General features: G+C 39.5%; 1 pseudogene; it reads right to left on the reverse strand.

The window, feature by feature from the left end:
- On the reverse strand, window positions 1–19,344 carry LOC101722799 (protein transport protein Sec24C-like; annotated as a pseudogene).
- Window positions 19,345–20,026: the final 682 nt, after the last annotated feature.

A 20,026-nucleotide genomic window follows, 5' to 3' on the forward strand; every position in this document is an offset into this window, starting at 1 on the left:
TTGTGCACCTGCATGTTTTATCCCTAATATAGGAAGTTGTTGATGACCCTGAGCAGAATTAGCCACTCCCTGTAGTAACCCTGGGATCCCTACTCCTTGCCTCTGCCTGCTTCAAACTATACCTGGTCCAAAAGGACACATATTGCCAGGGTCTGAGTGCCTCCAAACCCCTAACACCAAATCATATACAGTGAACTGAGAAACTACATTCATTAAGACAGGATTAGCAGGAAAAGGAGGGTAGAGTGAGGGATGGGACACCTTCCATTAGCAGGATATGACAGAGTGGTAGGATACTTGAGCCCAGAAAGGTGTCTCCTCATATCTCCCCCTCCCCCTAAAGAGACTGAGGTCAGCTTACATGACTTAAAAGATATGGAACTATCCCAATTTCTCTGCTATCCTGGGGTACTTTCTGGAAGCTGGTCTGGGACCCTGTGCCATTTACCCACTTGCTTTAGCTCAGAAGCTGCCGAATCTCCTTGTGCATATGACCGAGAAAGTCCACATAGGATTTTCCCCCACTCAGGCTCTTGTCTTCCACCAGGAAGTTCTTGAATAGCATCTCCAGCTTGTCTTCCTGTTTCACTATGATAAGCTTCATATACTGTGATCTCTGAGGCCTTAAACTATCAGTGAACCTCGAACCTTCTTGGACAGTGGATTATCCAGAACTGCCAGGACACTCAAGCCACTGGTGATCTGACTGAAGGAGGCAACGTTGAAAAGGCTCTGGACGACACCTTGTTGGACACTTGCTCCCACCCAGAGGAAGAGGTTGAGCCCATTCTCCAGTAAATATATATCGCCACTGCTTAGATGCTCTTCAGATCTTGAACTCCTGATGGTTCAGTGGTACTCTCAATGGGAGACTTGGTCAGTGGTAGAAGCCAAGGGTAGAAGAAGACATTAGTCTCAGGCACATCCATGGAGGTAACCAGCTGTCGAACATAGGCATGACTGTCAGTAGTGACTTCAGCTCCAGGCTGCAGGACGTCACTCTTCAATACACAGTTCAGGTAAATTGGAAGTAGCTTCATGCACTCAGGAAGGATCAACTGTCCTGTAGAAGAGGGGCTGGCACAGTTCTTTCTGTAACAGGCCAGGATCTGGGCATACTGGGTGATGATGGTGTCACACACAGTCTTTATGGGGCTATTCAGGACACCCTGGTATGCAAACTTGGCCATGTAGTTGATGAGCGTGTTAGTCTCACAGTTCCGATACAGATCAGCCAGCTGGGTGCAGCAATTTAGGGCCAGATTGTGGATCCAGAGCCAATGCTTCCCTGCACAGCTGGTATAAAGCAGGGCACAGTGCAGGAGGGCTCCGCTCTCTTCATTAAGTCGATCATCATGCTTGAACTCCACAGTCACCGTTTTGTCCCCATCCAGCCCAGCCAGCTCCACATCTGTTGTGTTGCTCATGTAGAAGCCACCAAAAAAGTCTACGGAACAGATACCGGTGCTTGTGTGGACACTCATCACAGCATCAAAACCAACACCCTTCTGTATATCACGATGAAGGTCACTCAGGAACCGTTCCTGGTCATTCTCCACCCAGCTCCAGATCCAGGTTCACCTTCGTTACTAATGTCTTAGGCTCCCAGGCTCCACCAAGAAGCTTTTTAATAAGATGAAGTCCCAGTTGTTGATTCTTTCTGCTAGTTCCCGTGCTACTGAGGTTTTGTTCATAAAGTCTTTTCCTATGCCAATGTCTTCAAGAATTCTACCTAACTTATCTTCTAGCAATTTTAGTGTTTCTGTTTTAATATTTAGATCTTTAATCCACTTAGATCTTAGTTTAGTGCATGGTGATAGATATGGGTCTAGCTTTAATCTTTGGCAGGTTGAAATCAGTTTTTCCAAACACCATTTATTAAATAGGCTATCTTTTCTCCAATGAGGGTGGTTGGCTCCTTTGTCAAGGATGAGGTGGCTGAGTATGTCTGGAGTTGTTTCTGCATCTTTTAATCTATTCCACTGATCCTCAGGTGTGTTTCTTTGCCAGTACCATGCTGTTTTTATCACAGTAGCTTTGTAGTATAGTTTCAAGTTGGGGATTGTGATACTTCCTGCCCTGTCTCTGTTGCCTAGAATTGCTTTTGCTATTCTAGGTCTCTTCTTGTTCCAAATGAATTTTTGGATTGTTTTCTCTAGTTCTGTGAAATATATTGTTGGAATTTCAAGTGGCATTGGATTAAAACTGTATAGTAGTTTTGGAAGTATGGCCATTTTCACTATATTGGTTCTTTGTGCACAGGAACAGGGGATGTCTTTCCATTTTCTCATATCCTCCTCGATCTCTTTTTTTCAGAGTGCTGTAGTTTTCAGTGCAGAGGTCTTTTGCTTCCTTCATTAGAGTGATTCCTATATATTTCATTCTCTTGGATGCTATTGTAAAAGGAATTGTTTCCCTAATTTCTCTCTCAGTGAGTCTGTTATTTGTGTACAAGAAGACTATTGTTTTTTGAGTGTTGACCTTGTATCCAGCTACTCTACTGAATCTGTCAATTAAGTCTAGAAGTCTTTTGGCAGAGTATTTTGGGTCTTCTATGTAAAGTATCATATCATCAGCAAATAATGACAGTTTAACTTCTTCTTTCCTATCTTTATTCCTTTTATTTCTTTCTCTTGTCAAATTGCTGTGGCTAATGTTTCCAGAACTATATTGAACAGGAGTGGTGATAGTGTGCATCCTTGTCTTGTTCCTAATTTTAGCATGAAAGTTTTCAGTTTTTGACCATTTAGTATGATGTTGGCTGTTGGTTTTTCATAGATAGCCTTAATCAGATTGAGATAAAGACCTATTCCAATTTTCTGCAGGGTTTTTATCATGAATGGTTGTTGGATTTTGTCGAATGCTTTTTCTGCATCTATTGAGATGATCATATGTTTTTGTCCTTGGCTCTGTTAATATAGTGTATTACGTTTATTGATTTACATATGTTGAACCATCCTTGCATCCCTGGGATAAATCTGACTTGGTCAGGGTGTATGATCTTCTTGATGACACTCTGTATTCTGTTTGCCAGTATCTTATTGAGGATTTTTGCATCTCTGTTCATTAGGGAGATTGGCCTGTAGTTCTCTTTTTTAGTTGGGTCTTTCCCTGGTTTTGGAATCAAAGTAACACTTGCTTCCAGGAATGAATTTGGAAGTGTTGCTTCCCTTTCAATTTCATTGATGAATTTAAGGAGTAATGGTGATAGTTCTTCTCTAAATGTCTTATAGAATTCAGCAGTGAAGCCATCAGGCCCTGGGCTTTTCTTTGTTGGTAAATTTTTAATTATGTTTTCAATTTCACTGATTGTAATTGGGGTGTTTAAAATTTTTATATCTTCATTTACCGTTGGCAATTCATATGTATCTAGGAATCTGTCCATTTCTTCTGTGTTTTCCATTTTATTAGAGTACAGGTTCTGAAAGTAGGTATTGATGATCCTCTGGATTTCTGCTGGATCTATTGTGACTTCACCTTTTTCATTCTTAATTGCATGGATTTGGGCCTTTTCTTTCCTTTTTTTTTTGTACCGGGGATCAAACTCAGGTCCTTGCGCTTGGGCAGCAGGCAGCAAAACCACTGAGCTAAATCCCTGGCCTCTTTCCTTTTTTTGATAAGGTAGCCACTATGTTTTCTTGTCATGCCTCCCTGCACACTCCAGTATGCATCAGCTTCCATGCCACCAACTCAAATCTATTAAGAACAGAAGTGTGGTTCTTATCTGGTCAGAGTCAGCCTGTCCCAGTCCCCTAGGCTAGCAGGCAGGAAGCCCACTGGAATGAAATAAGGACCTTCCTCAGGGACTTTAACTCCAGACCTCTCTGCCTGTGATGCTGCTCACCCTGCACAGGTGCTGACTCTGCAGGAATCTGTTTCCACACTGGTATACAGACTGCAGCTTTTCCCTTCATAATCCTAATCACAGGAAAATGGCTGGGATTAGGAAAATATTTTATTTTATTCTTTTTGTTTTGGTATCAGGGGTCGAACTCATGATCTTGAGCTTGCTGTGAGGCAGGCACAGTGCCACCGAGCTAAATCCTCAGCCCAGGAAAATATTTTAATACCCTTCCTCTTGCTCTACCAAGCCTGTTCAATACTAGACCATCATAAATATAAGTTTTTCACTGTCATATATTTTAAGCCAAGTATCAATACAGTCCAGAACACTTTGTGTCTTTTGTCAACATCAAAAAGCATCACACAAATGGCTTCAGATATCAGTTATCCTCCAAAATTTTTCTCTCTGAGTCTCTTCACATTTGTAGATAAAACTGACTTGGCCAAATGACAGTGAAAAGAAAGGAGGCTGTCAATTAGGGAGAAAATTTCAAAGGCAAAAGGAGGGCCTAGAGGTGTAACTCAGTGGTACAGTACCCTAGATTTGATTCCCAGCTCTATGATATAGAGCTAAATGTCCCCCCAAAATTTCATGTTTGAAGGTGAAGTCATGGTTGGAAGAAGCAGGTCACTGAGGGTGTGGTGAAAGGGTGTATTCTTAACCCTGGCACATCCCTTCTCTCTCTGCTTCCTGGCCACCATGGGCTGAGTAGCTTTCCTCTGCCATGCACTTTCACCATGCTGCTTCTGCCTTGAAACCAACCAACCATAGGCTGAACCCACAGAAACTGTGAGCCAAAATAAACTTTTCCTCCATTAAGTTGTGGGTGTTAGGTATTTTGTCTCAGCAACAGGAAAGCTGACTAATACAAAAAGGCAAAAAACAACAAATGCAAGGTAATGCTTTATAAAGTTGGGCAGGGCTATTTATTTTATTTGTCTTACATTGTAATATATATTGTATATAATATTTTTTGTGTGCATATAATACATTCAATAATTTTCAAGATATGTGAAAGACATATGAAAACGTATACTATGTATATGAAAGAAAATTTACAGTAGATTAGATCAATGCTCCTGGATAATTATTAGATATCATGAAGATGAAATTTTTCATCAAGTAAATTACAAAATTTGATGTAATTTCCATCAAGATTCTATATATCAAGAACATTCAAGAAACAGTTTTGTGAAGAAATATGGGAGCAGACTTATTTGGTAAATGTGAAACTATATAACTATTATAATGACTAAAATAGAAACCAATAAACAGATTGATATAACATAATGAATAGTTCAAAAACAGACCCTAAATTTTCTTCATCTGGTGAAAGTTATCTATAAAAATCCTATAGCTAATATATGACTCAGTGATGAAATACTAAACACTTTCCCTGACTTCAGGAAGAAAGAAGAACTATTTTATTCAATATTGTAATAAGGCCTTCACCAGTGTAGTAAAGCTGGAAAGGGCAGAAGGCAAGTATAATAAGGGAAGAAAGAAAATATTGTTTCTTGCAGATGACATAATTTTGTATAAAGAAAAATCCAAAAGAATCTACAAACTCTTAAATTTATCAAATTTTCTGGGTACAAAAACCATATGTAAAAATCAATTGTATCTCTATATAAATAAGTAGGAAATAATATTTATAAAGCAGTACAATTAAAACACCAGAAAACATCAAACACCAAGGAATAAATCTAACAAAAGGGTTTTAGCAAGACCTTTAGAATGAAGACTACAAAACAACACTGAGAGAAATTAAAGAAGATAAATATGGAGATAAATAAGTGGAAGGCTGTATCATGTTCTCAGATTACAAGTACCATAAACTGGGTGTTGTAAACCACAGAAGTTTATTGCTTCACAGGTTTGGAGACCCGACTCCCCTTCTAATTCTAGTTCTCTTCCTATTTCTACCACATTTTCAGTTATTTCCATCATTCAAACCTTGAAGTCATCCACAAGGGCCAGCATCACCTTCTTAAAAAATATTGTTTGTGTTGATATACTGATGTCCTCCCATGAATCACAAATTATCTTGTTTTTTTTTCAAGTTTTATTTTTCATTAAGTAGCTCAAGTTGGTCTCGAACTTGTGATCCTCCTGTCTCAGCCTCCCAAGTAGCTAGGATATGAATACTTTTGATGGCATCCAGAATGGTGAAGGCTTTACAGAAAGTTTCAATTTACTTTACCCAGAACCATCAGCAGAGTCACTATCTAATGCAGTAATAGCTTTATGAAATGTTTCTTAAATAAGAAGACTTGGAAGTCTAAATTGCTCTCTGATTCATGGAACTGCAGAATGAGTGTTGTGTTTGGCATAAAACAAATCCCTCCATGGCTTTCTCTCCTTCCCTCTCTCCCTCCTTCCTTTCCTTCCTTCCTTCTTTCCTTTCTTTTTTTCCTGTCTCTTTGAAAACTTCATTTCAGTCTATACAAAAGAGCAAAAGTCATTTATGCCATCTAGGGACAGACAGGAGACTGTGACAATCCTTCATAGGAGTTTAGCTGGCAAATTCCACGTGAGAGATAGAATCCAGGTAAAACACACTTTACTATCCCAGATTACATTTACCTCCCATGAAATCATGAGGGTTAACCAAAGAGATGAGAAGCTATTTATATGCAGTCATATCAGAAAAGCTGAGGAAATAATGTCTAATGCTTTTGGACATTGTTTTAACTTAATACTCAGAAGAATAAATGTTTACAAATCAAGTACAAGTGGTTTATGTCATAAGAATTAGAAATATTGATACGCAAGTTCATTAATTTAATATAACTGCTGAATTTGAGATGCTACTGAAAACCTAGAAATGAATTTCAAAATACTAAAAATTGAAATTTTACATTTGTTTAGAAGAAAGGTGGAAGTAAAACTATTTGGACCTTGTCTTTATTTACAATTGATAAATCCATATTTTATGGTTATTAGTAAAATAAAAGTCATGTAAACATTGTTAAACAGTTAAAAAGATTCAAAATAGAATGTACTCATTAATGATAGCATCAAAAAATCTAATTCTGCCCGCTACAGATAGGCAGGTCTGCGCACGCCCTACCGAGGTCGTGAGTCGCAGGGAACATGCCGAATCAGCCTGCGCCCTGGCAACAATCCACTGGATCCCCCCCCCCCCCCCCGCTCCTGGTTCCACACTACAAAGACGCAGAGGACACCGGACCACCAGACCACTGTACTGAGTCCCGCTGCTCCCGGCCCAGAGGTAGGGGCTTCTGAGCTGTGGTCCCACTGCTCCTGGTCCAGAGGAAGGGGCTTCCCGGCCACCATCCCTCCTGCTGCTCCCAGCCCACAGGAAAGGGCTTTTGGGCCACCATCCCTACCGCTGCTCCCGGCCCCTGTCCCACCTCTCCCAGCTCAGAGGAGGTAATCCGTGCAGGCGCCAAGAGGACCCCCCCCACCCCAGTCAAAATGAGAAAATATGTAAATAAGTCTCAAAACCAGACTTCCAGATCACCTACAGCAACCCCAAAGGGAAATGAGATGGAACACTCTGATACTCAACCACCTGGACCCACTAAACTGGCAACAAAAGGGGATCTGGAAAAAATGAAATCAGAAATAATTTCTCAGATAACAGGAGAAATCGTGCTCCTAGTGCAAGACATGATTAATAAATCTAGAGAGGAGCTCAGGAACATGATGGAATCCCAACATAAGAAACAAATGGAATCCATTAAACAGATGCAAATAGATTTCCAGGAGATGAAAAACTCCATTGAAAGTCTACACAGCAGAATAAGCCAATGTGAGGACAGAATTTCAGATATAGAAGATAAGATTGCAATTAATGACCAGGAAAAGAAAAACTGCTTCAAAATTGGAAGGGAACATGAGAAATCAATCCAGCAGCTGCTAGATGATGCAAAGAAGAATAACATAAGATTGATTGGAGTCAATGAAGAAACAGGAGAGAGTGCAGATGACATAAAAAAACTCTTCACAGAAATAATGGCAGAAAAATTCCCAAGAGCTTGACATACAGAGAAGTGAGGCATATAGGACTCCAAATAGCCTTGTTCAAAAAAAAATCTACGCATAGGCATGTAATTGTTAAGATTCCAGAAACTCAACAGAAGAACAAAGTTCTACAAGCAGTTAGAGAAAAGAAACAAATCACATACAAAGGAAAGCCCATCAGAATCACAGCAGACTTCTCAACACAAACCATCAAGGCAAGAAGAGCTTGGAGTGACATATTCCAAGCCCTAAAACAAAACAGCCTCTAACCCAGATTGATGTACCCTGCAAAATTATCATTCAAAACTGATGGAGAAATAAGATACTTTCATGACAAAGAGCACCTTAGGAACTTTGTGAATACCAAACCAGCACTCCAAGAATTTTACACAATATCCTAGGAACACACATTGAGGATCACAACCCCAGGAAGCAAAGCAGAATGAACCCATCTGGGATGACAAGAAATTAAATGTATAGGGGGAGAACCCAACAAAAAGAAAAAGTCATGGCAGTGACAGGTCAATACGTTTCAGTTATAACCATCAATGTTAATGGTCTCAATTCACCTATCAAAAGAAATAGACTGCCAGAATGGGTCAAGAAGCAAAATCCAACAATATGCTGCATACAAGAAACACAATTCAAAATGAAACTCATAGACTGAAAGTTAAAGGGTGGAAAACAATACTCCATGTGACGGGAACCTGAAAAAAAGCAGGAGTAGCTACCTTCTTTGCAGATCAAGTAGATTTCAAACCAACACTGATTAAGAGAGACAAAGAAGGACACTACATCCTTGTAAAGGGAAGAATCCAAGAGGAAGAGATGACAATCATAAATATCTATGCACCAAACACTAGTGCACCCAACTATATAAAACAAATACTAACAGACATGAAAAGTCATATATGCACGAATACAATAGTAGTGGGGGACCTCAACACCCCACTGTCACAAATAGATAGATCAACTAGACTAAAAATAAGTAATGAAATACTAGAACTCAATCAAACTCTTGAACAAGTGAACTTAACAGATGTTTACAGAGTCTTCCACCCCACAAAATCAGAATACACATTCTTCTCAGCTGCACATGGGTCATTCTCCAAAACAGACCACATACTCACACACAGAACATGTTTAAGTAAGTGCAAAGGAATTGAAGTTATCCCCTGCATATTATCAGACCATAGTGCAATGAAATTGGAGATCCATAGCAAAAGAAACTCAAAAAATTTCATAAACACTTGGAAATTGAACAACACACGTCTGAATAACCAATGGGTCACAGAGGAAATTAAAGAAGAAATCAGACAGTTCCTTCAATTAAATGACAACGACAGTACAACATATCGGAATCTATGGGACACAATGAAAGCAGACTTATGAGGGAAATACATAGCAGTGAATACGCATATTAGGAAAACAGAATGAGCCCAATTAAACAACCTGATGCTGCACCTCAAGCTTCTAGAAAAAGAAGAGTAGGACAACCCCAAAGCTCATACAAAGGAGGAAATTATAAAGATCAGAGGAGAAAGCAATGCAATAGAGGCTAAGAGAATGATACAAAAAATCAATGAAGCCAAGAGCTGGTTCTTTGAAAGAATCAACAAAAATGAGAAACCCTTAGCCTACCTTATCAGAAAAAGGAAAGAAAAGGCCCAAATCCATGCAATTAAGAATGAAAAGGGTGAAATGACAAGAGACCCAGCAGAAATCCAGAGGATCATCAATACCTACTTCCAGAACCTATACGCCAATAAGATGGACAACACAGAAGAAATGGACAGATTCCTAGATACATATGAATTACCAAAGTTGAACGAAGAAGACCTAAAAATTCTGAACAACCCAATATCAACCAATGAAATTGAAAATGTAATTAAAAACTTATCAATTACAATTCCCAATGAGAAATGTAATTGTGTTGTATACCTACAATGTACCAATAAAAGAATTTAATAATAAAAAAAAAGTATCAACTAAGAAAAGCCCAGGCCCTGATGCTTCACTGCTGAATTCTAAGACATTTAGAGAGGAACTGCTGCCACTACTGTTTAAACTCTTCAATGAAATTGAAAGGGAAGCAATACTCCTGAATTCATTCCTGGAAGCAAGCATCACCTTGATCCCCAAAGCAGAGAAAGACCCAACCAAAAAGGAGAACTAGAGGCCAATCTCACTAATGAACATAGATGCAAAAATCCTTAATAAGATAATGGCAAACAGAATGCAGAAGATCATCAAGAAGATCATACACCCTGATCAAGTGGGATTCATCCAAGGGATGCAGGGATGGTTCAACATATGAAAATCAATCAATGTAATACACTATATCAATAGAGCCAAGGACAAAAACCATATGATTATCTCCATAGATGCAGAAAAAGCATTTGACAAAATCCAACATGCATTTATGATAAAAAAACCCTACAAAAAATTGGAATAGATGGTCTCTACCTCAAACTAATAAAAGCCATCTATGAAAAACCAAGAGCCAACATCATACTAAATGGTCAAAAACTGAAATCCTTCACACTCAAATCAGGAACAAGACAAGGATGTCCACTATCACCAGTCTTGTTCAATATAGTTCTGGAAACATTAGCCACGGCAAGTAGACAAGAGAAAGAAATAAAAGAATAAAGATAGGAAATGAAGAAGTCAAATTGTCATTATTTGCAGATGACATGATACTCTATAGAGAAGACCCCAAGAACTCCACCAAAAGTCTTCTAGACTTAATAACCAAATTCAGTCAAGTAGCTGGTTACAAGGTCAACACACAAAAATCAATAGCTTTCCTCTACATGAATGACAGACTCACTGAGAGAGAAATAGGGCAAATAATTCCTTTCACAATAGCATCCAAAAAACTGAAATACCTAGGAATCAACCTAATGAAAGAAATAAAAGACCTCTTCTCTGAAAACTTTGGCACTCTGAAAAGAGAGATTGAAGATGATATCAGAAAATGGACAGACATCCCCTGCTCCTCGGTAGGAAGGATTAATATAGTGAAAATGGCCATACTTCCTTAACTGCTATATAGATTTAATGCAATTCCAATTGAGATCCCAGCAGCATACTTCATGGACCTGGAGAAAACAATCCAAAAATTCATTTGGAAGAAGAAGAGACCCAGAATAGCAAAAGCAATTCTAGGTAACAGAGACATGGGAGGGAGTATCACAATCCCCAACCTTCAACTATACTACAAAGGTACTGTGATAAAAACAGCATGGTGCTGGCAAAGAAACAGACTTGAGGACCAGTGGAACAGATTAGAAGATGCAGAAACAACGCCAGACACACTCAGCCATCTCATCTTCGATAAAGGAGCCAAACATCCTCACTGGAGGAAAGATAGCCTCTTTAATAAATGGTGCTGGAAAAATTGGGCTTCAACTTGCCAAAGATTAAAACTAGACCTATATCTCTTGCCATGCACTAAACTAAAATCAAAATGGATTAAAGATCTAAATATTAAAATAGAAACTCTGAACCAGTTGGAACAGAGGTTAGGTAGAATTCTTGAAGACATCGGTGTAGGAAAAGATTTTATGAACAAAACCTCAGTTTCCCGTGAACTAGCACAAACCATCAACAAGTGGGATCTCTTCTTATTAAAAGGCTTCTGGACAGCAAGAGGAACCACCAGCAGTGTGAAGAGACATCCCACAGTGTGGGAAAAAAATCTTCACCTGCTCTTCCTCAGACAAAGGTCTACTATCTCGAATCCATAAAGAATTTAAAAAGATCAGACCTCCCAAATTTAAAGACCCAATCTGAAAATGGGCATCTGAAATGAACAGACATTTCTCAGACAAAGAAGTAGAAATAGCAAATAAATACATGAAAAAATGTTCATCACTGGTCATTCGAGAGATGCAAATGAAAACAAAGCTGAGATTCCACCTCACTCCAGAAAGAATGGCTGCTATCATGAAATCAACCAAGAACAAATGCTGGCAGGGCTGTGGGGAAAGAGGAACCCTGCTCCACTGCTGGTGGGAGTGTAGACTGGTGCAACCACTGTGGAAATCAGTATGGAGATACCTCAAAGAACTAGGACTGGAAGTTCCATTTGACCCCGCTATTCCACTGCTGGGGATCTTCCCCACAGAATTAAAAGAATCATACCACAGTGATATATGTGCACCCATGTTCATAGCAGCACAGTTTGTGATAGCTAAAACTAGGAAACAGCCCAAATGCCCATCAACTGGAGACTGGATAAAGAAAATGTAGTTTTTAAATAAAATGGAGTACTACTCAGCCATAAAAAATGAGAACTTAGAGACATTTATAGCTAAGTGGATGCACACTGAGGCGATACGCTTAAGTGAAATAAATAGGACACACATGTATAAATACCAAATAGTTTCTCTGGTGTGAGAAACTGAAAGTGTAAATAAGAGCTAAAATGTATAATAGGTAATGTGAAATAGGAAGAAAAGGGGCAAAGGGGAAGGAAGTGGGAGGGGTGGGGAAAGGACAGAAGGGAATGGAATTAATATGAGAAAATGGAAAAATAGGAACAAAATCTTTGTAAATAGGGAGGACTGGAGGGGTTGAAGGGAGGGCTGGGCAAGGGTGAAAAAATAAGAACCAAGAGAGAATATGTAAAGGTGCAAATTTCCAATGATGAATGTCATTATATTGTATACCTAAAATGTACCAATGATTAGAATGAATAATCGATAATGCAAAATAGGAAGAAAAGGTCCAAAGGGGTAGGGGTAGTGGGAGGGGCAGGGGAAAGGAAAGAAGGGAAAGGAAAAATGATGAGAAATGGAAAAAATGGAAATAAAGTCTTTGTAAATAGGGAAGGGTGGAGGGGGTGAAGGGAGGGCTAGGAATGGGGAAAAAATAAGAACCAAGATGCATTATGTAAAGGTACAATTCCCAATGAGAAATGTGATTGTGTTGTGTACCTAAAATGTACCAATAAAAGAATTTAATAAAAAAAATCTAATTTTGTCTATATATTTTCTGATAAGTAATAAAACTTGCAGTTATTTCTTTGGACTTGCTTTCTGTTAAAAATGTACAGCTTGCCAGATAATTAACTATGTCACAGATTTCGAAGTTCCCTTTCCACTTTATTTTTCCGTCTTAACCAAGATATACCTAGAACTGAGACAACTCAAAATAGCTATCATGGCCTTCTATAATTTTGGTTTACTAGTTATTTGATCATATTTCAGTGAAAGGTACCACCTGTTTTATTCAACAGTCTTTGATTTCAGAATTCCTTATAATAGAATATGTTATTATGTAAAAAATGTTTTTATGTGCAGTAATGAGGACTGAATCCAAGGCCTCACACATGCTAAGCTCATATTCTACAGTGAAACTCTACCCCTAATCCCCTTTATGTAGAAGTCTTGATCAAATATCTTCTACCTACATCTCATAAGCAATCATCTATCTAATCTATTTACAAATGTAAGACATACAATATTATTTAAAATAAATACACAATATATTGTTTCTATATTTTCAGGCTTAAAATGAGGAAATATACAAATTAAAACTTTTACTGTTTTGGAAATGGCTTAGGGAAATAATGGTGAAATTGTCTTTTTTTTTTCTGTGTCTGTGTGTGTGTGTGTGTTTTCCCTTGGGTCTTTTCATATTTTCTTGAATGTTTCTGAGTGCCTCTTTTTCTATGCTAAAAATTATATTAAAAAGCCTTAAGCCTTGTGGAATAGCTGGTCATCATACAGTTGCTTCCAAAGCAAAAGTTTTCTTGTATTGTTGTTGTTCATTTAATACTCAAATATATACCTGAATGCCTTGGACAGTGAGTTGGTCCAACAAATATTTCCTCATTAGGAAGCTCACTGTGATAAAAGATATTGGGATTTCAAAAAAACTGATCTTTATTGGGCATAAAGGGCAAGAGGCCAGTGAAGAACAGAATGAACAGGATGCTCCATGGGCTGAAAAGCACAGGAACAGCTGAGTTCTCTTTTAACACTGGTCTGAGTTTTATAACTGGCATTATCAGGCACATATATGTGTTCTTGTCTTAGTCCTTTACCAACACTGAAGGCTCCTTACCGTAAGTACACTGATGTTTTTTTGTTTTGTTTTGTTTTTTTTAAGTACACTGATGTTGACTTTTTTTTTGTACCAGGGATCAAACTCAGGACCTTGAGCTTGCAAGGCAGGTACCAGAACCACTGAGCTAAATCCCTGTCCCTGATGTTAACTTTAATACTGATGTTAATCAGAAGCTGTGGGAAGAAACGTCCTTCGCCATGGAGTTCAGGTATTTTTTCCTTCACGTTGGCATGCTCTTCACAATGGGAGATCCTGTTCACCAAGCTAAATTGGGAGCTCCTACTACACAAGATCAGAGGTGTTTTACTTGGACCCTGGTTGGTCTCTTTAGATTCTCCTCACATGACACTACCCCTGGTTCAACTTCTGCCATGTGGGCATGCACTTCCAGCATGAGTCCCAATGTTACTGCCTGCTCAAGCCAGGCATTCTTCACATTTCCTTTAGCACCTCCACAGCACCTTGATGCAGCAAGGTTGAATATTTGAGCAGCAAGAATGAAGTCACCAAACACCTTCCCTGGGTGAAGAGAAGGGGGAAAAAAACCACAGTGGAGAAATCTCCCAACTCCAGGCGGTGGTCCCAACAGCTTAGGTGGTGGTGGCTGCTCAAGTTCTGCTCTGGCAGTTACTTTTTGCCAATTCTTCATTATGGAGCATCTAACCCCAAAAGAGTTCTCTTGCTAATACTGATATTGCTAACAACACCTATTGTTAAGAGGAGGGGCCATTTTGTGACGATTTAGAGGAAAGAGAACTGAGGTGGATTCCATCTGCCCCTCAGATCTATACTTGACTACCAGGTTTAGCTTTAGTTAATGAGATAAAGCTGAAGAACAAAACACTTAGGTGGGTTTTTTTTTGCTCTTGTGTGTGTGTGTGTGTGTGTGTGTGTGTGTGTGTGTGTGAGAGAGAGAGAGAGAGAGAGAGGGAGAGAGAGAGAGAGAGAGGGAGAAAGAGAGAGGAGAGAGGGAGAGAGAGAGATTCTGATAAATAAATGCATAATTTGGGAGGGGCTAACCATTAATTAAATTATGAGGAGAAATGTGAAAGACTTTGAAATGGACCAAAAAGATTATTGAATATCCTTTCTCATGCATCCTTCAAGGTTGTCTGAGCTGTTTTACCATTTTGTAAGCTGTAGAAAAACTCAGTCACACCACTGTTTTTTGTCCATAGAAATGCAAATTATGTTTGGAGGATCTATTTTGCATTTATTTGTATCAATTTCTCAGTATTCCTCATGTCTATATATTTGTCTGCACTTTGGATTATCTTTTGAATGAGTTATAACATTTAACAGATCTGTCATTAATGACTTAAAATCTCTGACAAGTTCATTTTATAACTATATAAGAATCATGATTATGGGTACTTTAAAAAATTATCTTCTGATGCATTCACACAGGAAGGGTCCCGTGAGGACACAGTGAGAAGGCCATCTTCTGCAAGCTAAGCAGAGAGGCCTCTGGAGGAATCAAACCTGCCAGGACCTTGATCTTCTGGCCTGCAGAACTGTGAGAAAATAAATATCTATTATTTAAGATACCCAATTTTGTTATGGTTATCAGAGAAGATTGAAACAATACATTCCAATTTATTTATCTATTTACCTGTTGATTGACATGTGGGTTGTTTCCAGTTTGGGGCAATTATGAATAAAAATGCTATTTAACATTCATGTACAAATATATTTTAACAAATTTATTCAATTTGTTACTTCACCTGGATAAAGAAAATGTGGTTTTTTTACAAACTGGAGTACTACTCAGCCATAAAAAATGAGAAATTAGAGACATTTATAGCTAAGTGGATGCACATTGAGGCGATACTCTTAAGTGAAATAAATAGGACACACATGAATAAATACCGAATAGTTTCTCTGGTGTGAGAAACTGAAAGTGTAAATAAGGACTAAATGTATAATAGGTAATGTGAAATAGGAAGAAAAGGGGCAAAGGGGAAGGAAGTGGGAGGGCTAAGGGAAAGGATAGAAGGGAATGGGATTAATATGAGAAAATGGAAAAATAGGAACAAAATCTTTGTAAATAGGGAGGACTGGAGGGGTTGAAGGGAGGGCTGGGCAAGGGTGAAAAACAAGAACCAAGAGAGACTATGTAAAGGTGCAAATTTCCAATGATGAATGCCATTATATTGTATACCTAAAATGTACCAATGATTAGAATGAATAATCGATAATGTAAAATAGGAAGAAAAGGTCCAAAGGGGTAGGGGTAGTGGGAGGCACAGGGGAAAGGAAAGAAGGGAAAGGAAAAAATGATGAGAAATGGAAAAAATGGAAATAAAGTCTTTGTAAATAGGGAAGGGTGGAGGGCGTGAAGGGAGGGCTAGGAATGGGGAAAAAATAAGAACCAAGATGCATTATATAAAGGTACAATTCCCAATGAGAAATGTAATTGTGTTGTATACCTACAATGTACCAATAAAAGAATTTAATACAAAAAAAATTTGTTACTTCAACTAATATATAGCATCTACAGGTCAAAATGGCTAGAAACTAAGGATATAAAAATAGCATCTTTGCCCTTAAGAACAGAGAATAGAAGAAAACTAGGGGTAGGGGTAGAAGGTGAGAAGTGAGCAGACATAGTAAAGATAAGAAAGAACCCTCGAGGGGGTTGGGGATTTAGCTCAGTGGTTCTGCCATCTGCCTCACAAGCACAAGGTCTGGAGTTTGATCCCTGCCCCCCGCCCCGCCCTGCAAAAAAAGAAAGAGCGCTCAGGTGAGGGCATTGGCAGAGCATAAGAATGGCACATGCTGGACTTCTTGAAGGAATAAAGATATGGTGTTTGGGGAAGGGCAGGAGGGTAGGGGAGAATTCTCTGGGGAGTTATCCTCAAGCAGGAAAGATATGTCTTTCTGCAGATTCCATTCTGAGGGCAGATAAACATGAAGTTGAACTAGCAGACAGGGCCAAATCCTAAAGGGCCTAGTGTCCCACAATACATTGGAAAAATTGTAAGCAACATTTTAAATTACGTAAAAGTCAAAGTTGACCCTTTAGGTCAACTTTATTTTTGGTTTCTGCTATCTCCTGGCACACCCAGGGGAACAAATATCCTGGTCTGAGGATTCACTGGTGGAGCCAGGAGAGCGCCTAGGATAGATGAGTATCAGTTGTGGCCCAGAGACTACCTGCAACAGTGGGGGCTGACTCATCCTGCTAGTTTCCCCTCAGGACGAGAGCCCACCAGAATCCTGGAAGAACTGCTGTCTAAACACACGTGGACAAGGCAACCATGTGGCACAAAAAGTACACTGTGGTGGACCCAGATGTGCACCACCCAGACGGCTCTATCTTCCAGGAGGGAGGGAGGTGCTGTGAGCAAACCATCTCCAGCTGGCAATAGTGGCAGAGTTTGTCTCAGTGGTAGAGAGCTGCTGTGCTCCAAACCATTCTCTTCCTGGGGCAATTCACACACAGTGACTACAGTTCCACTTCTGGTCACTATACCTAGATATCTTGTCCCAATACCTACCACCTACAAGTGGCAAAATTCATCCCTCAGTGCCACATTGAGTTTTGTCAGCTCTCACTGCAGTTCATTTTTTCTCTCTGCTTCATCATGCTTTCTTTCCCTTAATTTCAGAGGTCTGGATCTCTAAACAATCAGCATACACTCCAGACTCCTTCTCAGTGCTTTCCACTAGCCCCTTTTCTTCTAATCCATTCTCCATCTGCAATTCAGAATTTTTTTTAAAAAAACAGGCAATCATATAATTTCCCTCAACACAGTTTTTTTTTCTACACCTAGGAACCAAATATATCCCTCCTTGCAACTAATTGTGTAATAGTAGCCCACCTCCTCCAAGTGACTATGGCCAATTACCCCACCAAAATGCAGCCACTCTTCTGCCTGTGGTCTATGGACAGGAGCAACCTGAAGTGCCTTGTTCATAATTCAGTAGGGCAAGACTTTCAACCTTGCAGAGCTCAGTTAGAGAAACAGTGAGCAGAAAGTGGGCATGATGGTTAGCAGGGTTACTTGAGTCCACTTTCTGGTACTTGGTCCCATGTGTTTTTCCTGGGGGAAGAGTATCATATATGAGTCCTTGATTCAATGCATGTAATAATCTGGAGGATGTCACTAATGCTTATGGAATATTGCCTTTTATCTGGCACTTTAGCTATGTCTTTGGTATACCAGTCCAGTGCTCTTTCAGGCTGGAAGCTTCCAGACAGTGCTATCATCACTGAATTCCATGGTCATGGCTCACTCCCATTCCTATGTGTTAATCTGATTCTCTGATCTGAGGAGATATTATATGGATTCTGTGCCAGTGTATCAAACACTCTCAAATCATTTGGATGGTGGTTCTGGGTCTGACTGGTTAAGAAAAGCAAGCTCATACCTTAAGCATCTGACTAATTCTTGTCAGAACAAAGAACAACCTTCTAGGATGGAAAGGCCCCATTTTGCCAATTTGCAACCAAGTGGCTGACAAAATTTCTTGAGGAATGGTAATATATTGGGGATTCATGGTCAGTCTCTGTTGCAGACTGGATGGACCACGGTAGCAGCAGTAGACAAATTATCTTGGTAAGTGACACTTTATGCCACTGGCCCATGAATAGCCTCCATTTCTGTCTCTACAACACTTTCTTCATGTTGCCAGTATGCCAATCTAGGAGCGGCCAATGACAGAGGCTGGCCAAAGTCAGTGGGCTGAGTCATCTGACTACTTGGCTGTTTAATTCTTTGTCAATATAGATGCTCTATGGTTGGGGCTAACATGTGATATAAAGATTTTCCAATTTCATGCCCACTTACATAAGTCCCTCCACATGTACTTCTACCTCAGTCTCTTTATTCCTGATCTTCCTATTTTTCTCTGAGAAACTAAAAAGGACACTACATACTCTAACCTTAGGTTGTTTCTCTTTCCCCTACCAAGGGGATGACCAGATGCACTACTCAAGGCGCTGACCAATGGAAGGATTTTCTTTTTCAAGACTTTTCTTGGGTGAGGCTGCAGTGTAGCTACTACTGATTCCATCTTCTTTAGGGGCCAGAGTGGTTTAGAATGTGGCAACAGTCTAATTCCTTCTCTCCTTGCAATATGGGCCCACCCTCCTTTCCTCTTTCCCTTCCTTTCTCTCCTTCCACTGTCTGCTATGGCAATTCTGGAATTTCAACTTTGTCCATTTTTTTCCATGTTTCTAGGAGTCATGTTAGTGAATTTGTTCCAACTCCTAGGATCTTAGTTGTAGAGTTAAAGTTAGAAGACTTTCAAGTCAAAAATTTTTCTGTTTCAAACTTATGTTCTGGTTTTTCTTCAAAGCACCCTCAGAATCTCCTGTAGCTCCTGTCAGTTCATGCTGACGCATCTTACAGTTCCTTAAGTATATTTGCCATTAGCAAGACTGGCATGTCCCCAGCTGAGTCATGGTGAATCCTGAGGATGTCCATGTTGCTTTGCAGAAGACAGGACCCTTTAGTGTCTTCCATTCTGGATTAGGGAGGGGGAGTGCTAGCCAGCACTAAGAAAGACATATCTAAAGGGTCAGTATATTCTGAGGGATTTGGGAAGTCAAAATCTTTGGGGGGCGGGATACAACTAGCTATTGGCATCAGGTTTTCCCAACAGGGCCTTAGCCCTACCTTGGGTGGGTATTTAACTATAGCTCTGCTACTCTATTAAGTCCTGGGCTTAGCCTTCATTTTCTTTTCCCTCCCACAGGCAGAAAATGAAAGCTTCTCCGTATAGAAGCAAAGAAACACTATGGGTTCCACATCTAGCCTTCAGTTGCCCAATGTTTTCCCTCAGCTATCCATTATTTTTCTGTGGGCATCATTGGCACTTAGCCATAGCCATTCAAACTTATTATCCTACAGCTACTGTCTCTTTCCTACATCTCAGAAGCTTGCTTTCCCCCAGAACACCATCCTAGTTCAAGTTTTAACAAGTGGAAAGGAAGGGAGGGACAGGAAAGTAAAGACTAAGGAAAAGAGGGTGGCTGTCTCAAGTGTTAGGTCTCCTGTGAAAAGCAGTCACTAGGGAAGTGTTTGTTATTATTTAGTTAAAAAAAATTCATAAGAGCTCTCTTTTCTGAATCAGAGGACAAATTCCCAGAAAGCAGCACTCAGTGGT

This window comes from Heterocephalus glaber, unplaced genomic scaffold (genome assembly GCF_053883595.1).
Source record: "Heterocephalus glaber isolate CG9 unplaced genomic scaffold, H.glaber_assembly_v1.0 deba00001600, whole genome shotgun sequence".
Lineage (NCBI taxonomy): Eukaryota > Metazoa > Chordata > Mammalia > Rodentia > Bathyergidae > Heterocephalus > Heterocephalus glaber.